Source organism: Phalaenopsis equestris, unplaced genomic scaffold (assembly GCF_001263595.1).
Source record: "Phalaenopsis equestris unplaced genomic scaffold, ASM126359v1 Scaffold000036, whole genome shotgun sequence".
In the NCBI taxonomy this organism is placed as follows: Eukaryota; Viridiplantae; Streptophyta; class Magnoliopsida; order Asparagales; family Orchidaceae; genus Phalaenopsis; species Phalaenopsis equestris.
The window spans coordinates 282,434-288,272 of record NW_018164478.1 but is presented as its reverse complement, the minus strand read 5'-3'; positions in this window follow the sequence as shown (position 1 = coordinate 288,272).

The following is a 5,839-nucleotide window of genomic DNA, read 5'->3' as shown; positions in this document are numbered from 1 at the left end:
AAATGATGAAATTAATTTGAAGAATTTATTTATTTATATTGTGTTAGTGCGTGGGGGGAATCTAAAAATAAGCAAGCATATTTGTTGTACAAACAATACAAAATGAGTAGTGCTGAATCCAGATTTGTCCTATGAGACATGCCAAAGGATTGGAGCAGTAGGAACTGTGAGGGAGCAAAAATTTTTCTGTGCGGACTCCTGACGTAACTCTACGTGCAGCGCAAGATATTCCTGAGTTATTTTCAGGTTATTTCTATGTTATTTTCAATAATCCCGAAATAACCCGCGGTCTTTATTTTTGGGTTATTTCTGGGTTATTTCGGGATTATTGAAAATAACCCAGAAATAACCTAAAAATAACTCAGGAATAACCTGCACCGCATGTAAAGGTAAGCAGGTGTCCGGACAGAAAATGCGCGCGTGAGAAAGAGGTAGAGAGAGACAGAGAGGGAGAGAAAATGAGAGTGCACATAGATTTATCCTGTAGAGGCGAATGAGTTATTCTTGGGCTCTGTGACCCAATTTATTTATTGTAACTTGTATGTGGAAGTTACAAGAGAGAAGTGGAGAGATTTCTCCCTATAGAAGATAGAGCTAGAGAGAAGAGCCAAAAGGCAAAAGACAAAAAACCTCTAATACATGTTATGACCCCCTATTTATAAAAGATAGAGGGAAAAAAGATAAAATTACATACTTTCCCCTTGCTTTAAAAGGGGTTTTACAGTTTTTATGGAATTTTTTCATATTTATAACCACTTTAATAGATTATTTGTCCTTTTGCATGTCCAGACCTTCTGCTCTGCAGGTCCTTGGGTAGGTTGATTGAGTTGTCGGTCCGCTATTTTGTTCGGATACCGGTCGGCCTACGCACTGAGAAGTTTGTCGATTTTTTAATCTTTTATCCCGTCGGTATTAGGGCGCTCTGTCGGCTTTTCTGATTATTTTTCCTTGGTGGTGTCAAAAAGCTTTTGGTCATCTAACCTTTATTCAGTCGGTAGCCCTTTGGTTGGCCGGTGGTCTTTAGCGGGTAGGATTCATGATGCATTGTAACTTTTCGTCAATTTTTCGGACCATTAGATTGTCTCCAAATTCATACATACCATTTTTGGTTCTACAAGTAGAGTATCATTCTCACGAGAATACAACAACAACAAACCTCTATCCCACTAAGTGGGGTCGGCTATATGAATCCTTTTTCTCCTTTGTGTCCTATTTAGTGTCATATTTTCATTTAAATCTAATAAATTGAGATCATTTTTTATACATTATTCCCAAGTCTTTCTAGATCTACCTCTATCTTTCTTAACATAAGTCGAATAAAAACATCTACTCTTCTAATCGGATCATCAAATGATCGACGTTTAATTTGACAATCCAATTCATAAAAATGTTAGAGAATCACAATTGAAAATCTAAAAAGTTAAATATTAAATAAATATTGTCCTATTTTTTATTAAACAAATTCAACTGATAATAAAACTACAATCTAAGCGATATGATACAAATTTATAATACTTAATCTAAATTGCAAGTCAAAAGAGAAAACAATGAATTTATAGGTTCATCGAACATCGTACTTGATTTGTAATTGGATCCAACATACATTAAAATGATTGTCAATTGAGAGCTATACATCTTCTAGCCTCATTTTGATAACTTAGGAAGTTCTATGTTTGAAAATTACTTCACTTTATTATTATTAGCATTCATAAGATCGTAAGTTCAGTTCTTAAACAATGGCAAGAATAAATTGATTATATTCCTACTCTACCAAATAAATATGTTTACATCTTTTTCTCGAGTAAAAAACAACTCTTATGATATCATTAAAAGCTAGATATTTTAAATTGAATGCTGACTAATTACTCAATTGAATGAAGTTCTTGATACATCAAACAATTCTAATAATAAAGAGCACGTTTTTTAAATTATTTTATTAAGCAAATAACTTTAATTTCACCATAAACCCAGATAAACATAATGTTCATAACAAATGCAAGAAAATAAGAATTTGAAGGTATTACAATATAAGGAGGATTAAAATAAACACAATGGTTAGTGTATATCAAAAATGTTTCGGTGTTGATCCTGAAGAGACCTCACATTTCAAAGAGTGCGATGATGGAGACCACACAGACAAAAGTGTGAGGCCCACTTATATGACAAGGTGCAACTCTCCGAGCCAAAGAATCTGACCGGGCGATGGGAGGACAAAAATATGATCAAGTGATCCCAACCCAAACCATTTGAACTGAAATGAGATAAATAGGAATCTAAGCCAACCACTATAAGAAAGTCGACCCAATACAATAGCCTATTTTCGGGTAGATCTGATCCAAGTAAAGATCCAGTTCAGCAATATTACCAATCATCCCCACATAAACCCCTAAGGCTCCTCATCAGGGATCAGGAATTAACCTAGCGACAAAGAGTTTTATATTCATCCTTCTAGCTCTCCTGTTGAGAATCGAACTACATATCGGATTAAATTGATTTACCCTCTACTAAATTGTCTAGCATCGCTCTGCCAACAGAAGCTCATCGCTTAGAATCTAGGGGTCGACAGCCATACTAGATCGGTCGATCGACAACGCCACCAATGCTAGCAGTGGAATTGGTACTATCGACTCAAAGATGATCGAGCTCAACTGATCAAGCCGGAGAGCAGTTGAGAGATATGACCGTACATATAAAATATCAAGAATATATTGTACAACCCCATTAAAGCAAGTAAAAAATGTAACATTGTTATGGTATACTCTCTTCCTTAAAATAGGGAGATTACTTTATGAATAAAGATGATGGACATGATTTACACTATATTTTACTATACACTCTCCCATCTCTCTCTTCTTTTACTCTATTTTTTAGGCATGATTCACGAAGAAATTAGAATTCAACATCCTAAAATGTATGGTGAGTATGGATCATGTTATAGACAAGAAGAGGAGCAGTCCATAGAGAAGAACCCCTCAATAGAGATATTCAATAAAGATACCAACAACATGGAGTGAATAAGAGAATTTGTGAACCACTAGATCCAGGATTTGATGGATCAAATAATGGATTTCATCTGAGAAGCAACGACTCGGTGAAGAAAGCAGTACCACTGAGAGAAAGGGATGACACAAAACGGTTGAAGAGTCCCCCAGGCTCTGTGATGGGAAAGTGACTTTCAATATTTTGATAGTGTTAGGTTAGCATTGATTTATTGACATCAGTTATGGCGTACTGATGTGCCCCGATAACCTAAAATTTATTTCTCGGTAAATCTTTGAGGTCGAGCCCCTAGAGATGTTCAAAATCCTAACACTCGAGTCTTACCAGTCAGAACCCATCCAACCTACCACAGTCTCATTTGAAGTCAATTGTGTGTTTGTTGAAGATCAAAAACAAATTGAAGTGACGTCTTCTCTTTGCCACTCAGAGAGAGTCCAGTCTTAGTTGATTCAATGCATTATTTTTGGGAGTAATCATATCTTTTGCTGATTTTAAGCGAATATTTATGGTGCAGTTGGCCAGCGTCTGAAAGCCTCAGAAAAACTTGAAGGCCCTCCCTTGAAGGCCCTCATATAAATTCAAGTAGGACAAAACAAAAGCCTTTAATTGTTATACAAATGCTTTCTGAAGATGTTGGAAATGTTGATCTGAAAGTTGTGGCCACCCATGTTGTCATAGCTCAAGGATTGAAGAATGGACCCTTTCAATACACGCTAGGCCCACATCAACCAAAGACCCTAACTGAGTTGTTAAAACTAGCCAACAGACATATATTGGTTGAGGAATAAAATTCTTCCCCTGCGTCATTTAGAAGCGAGCAAGCCAACTGTCATCCACCAAAGAGAACCACCAATGGAGAAAGGTAAGAACATAGCCATAATCCAGACCACTCAACTCGAGCTCACCTCAAAGATTTGTAGAGACGATTAGATAACTAAGCAACCTACACTCATCATCTAGGAAGTCAAATTGGGAACGTGTGGCCTAAAGTAAAATCGATATTTTTGTTTTTCAATAAATAATATTTATGATGCTGACCAAAGGAAAGTCATTACCTTGGACATGAGGTGTATATGATTTGAATATCTTCCATCCATTAAAAATTTTGTGCATTGGTGATAGAGATTTTTTTTATTTGAGTGTATCTATCATAGATCTTAGAAGATTTCTATCTAAATAATCAGATAATACATTTAAAGAATAACTCTTCAAAGCAAGGAACTATTACCTTGAAATGGATATAATCATTTGGATCATGAAATTCCTTAAAATTTATGAGTCTATAAAACCAAAGGTTTTTCACATACCTTACGGCTGTAAGATATGATTTTATTTTGTGATATACTATTTCTGCAAGGATAAGCCTTCATCGTTAATTAAATCTCTAGAGCTGAGAGTACCAGATGAAATTCTCAATTAAAATATTGACTTATATTATTTAGGAGTTCATATTTGAAAAGGGTGATGGATGGATCCTAGTTTAGAATCTTTGAAGAAATTGAGCTCAAAAGTTGGGATTTACGATTAAATAATTGTGTGTAATAGAAAGGGCTAAAAGAAGTGTCATCTCAATGATGAAGGTTTACCCAGAAGATTCAAACTTGATGATCATTGAAGAGTTCTGAATTTAGTCAAGATCACAATGAAATCAAAGGATTTGAAATGAGTTAGATGAGTTTGATTGATTGGGAGATTCGAGGTTGAGGGTTTGAATTAGGAAAAAAAGATTTGAAAGATTAATTTTAAGAAGTTTAGGAAGGGTCCCATATTAAGGGGTAGAATTTTGTGGGAAAGATTTATAGATGTAGGTGAAACCCTAATTTTGACATAAAACTAAACTCTGTAAGGAATCTGAATAGGTGAACTAACCTATAATTTTGTAATAATAACCCCGGTCAAGATGCCAATTGCTTTCAATCATCCCAGGATGTCCTTCAACCATAAATCAACCATATAACTAGAATCTTCACAGCATCATAACAACGATAAGTGAAGAGTTTCTTAGCTAAAAGGGATTAGAGATGCATTCATCTGTAACCATGAGATATTTCATCCTAGAGTACTTACATAATATTAATGGTTAAGATAATTTCGTTTATATTTTCTAATTCTTAGCCCTAACTAAGGTACCTATTAGTCAAACCTAGGCTCACAACAAAATCAGATCTAGAGGCAATATGACATTTTTTTATACGATATTTCACTCTCAAAAACCTCAAACACTAGGTTTCACAGGAAATAAATAAATAAATCTTAAACAAAGTTAAGAAAATTTAAGCTAAGAGCCCAACCTGAAGATAAATATGAAATAGTGAAGAAAATACACTCAAAGATGACTCCTACAAGAAACCAAGCAAAAAAATCGAGCAACCAAGCAAGAATGTCGATCAGTCGATCAAATGCATACTCACCGAGGTGTTTATCAAAGACAAATAGAAGTACATATTAGAGAACAAAACACAAAGAACAAACCCTAAGCCATCGCGAGTCGCGACCGAAAACTTTTCATGAGAAAAAAGAGGAAAAATTATTCCTTGCGGACACCGCATGCAGAGATGCATGATCTCCCCCGTCGATCACCGCTTGGGTGAGTTAAAAAAAAAAAAAAAAAGTGGGTCCCACCGAAACGGTGATCTGCGGTTGAGATCGGACACCGCGTGCATCTCTGCATGCGGTGCCCGCACGGAATAATTTTTCAAGAGGCCGAAGTAGAAGAGACGGGTTACCTGAAAGCTTACGGGAGAAGAAAGGGATGCCGAAGACCGCAGTGTTAACGGGTTATGGGGATTAGTGTTTTTTGTTTATATATATATATATATATATACATATATATATATAT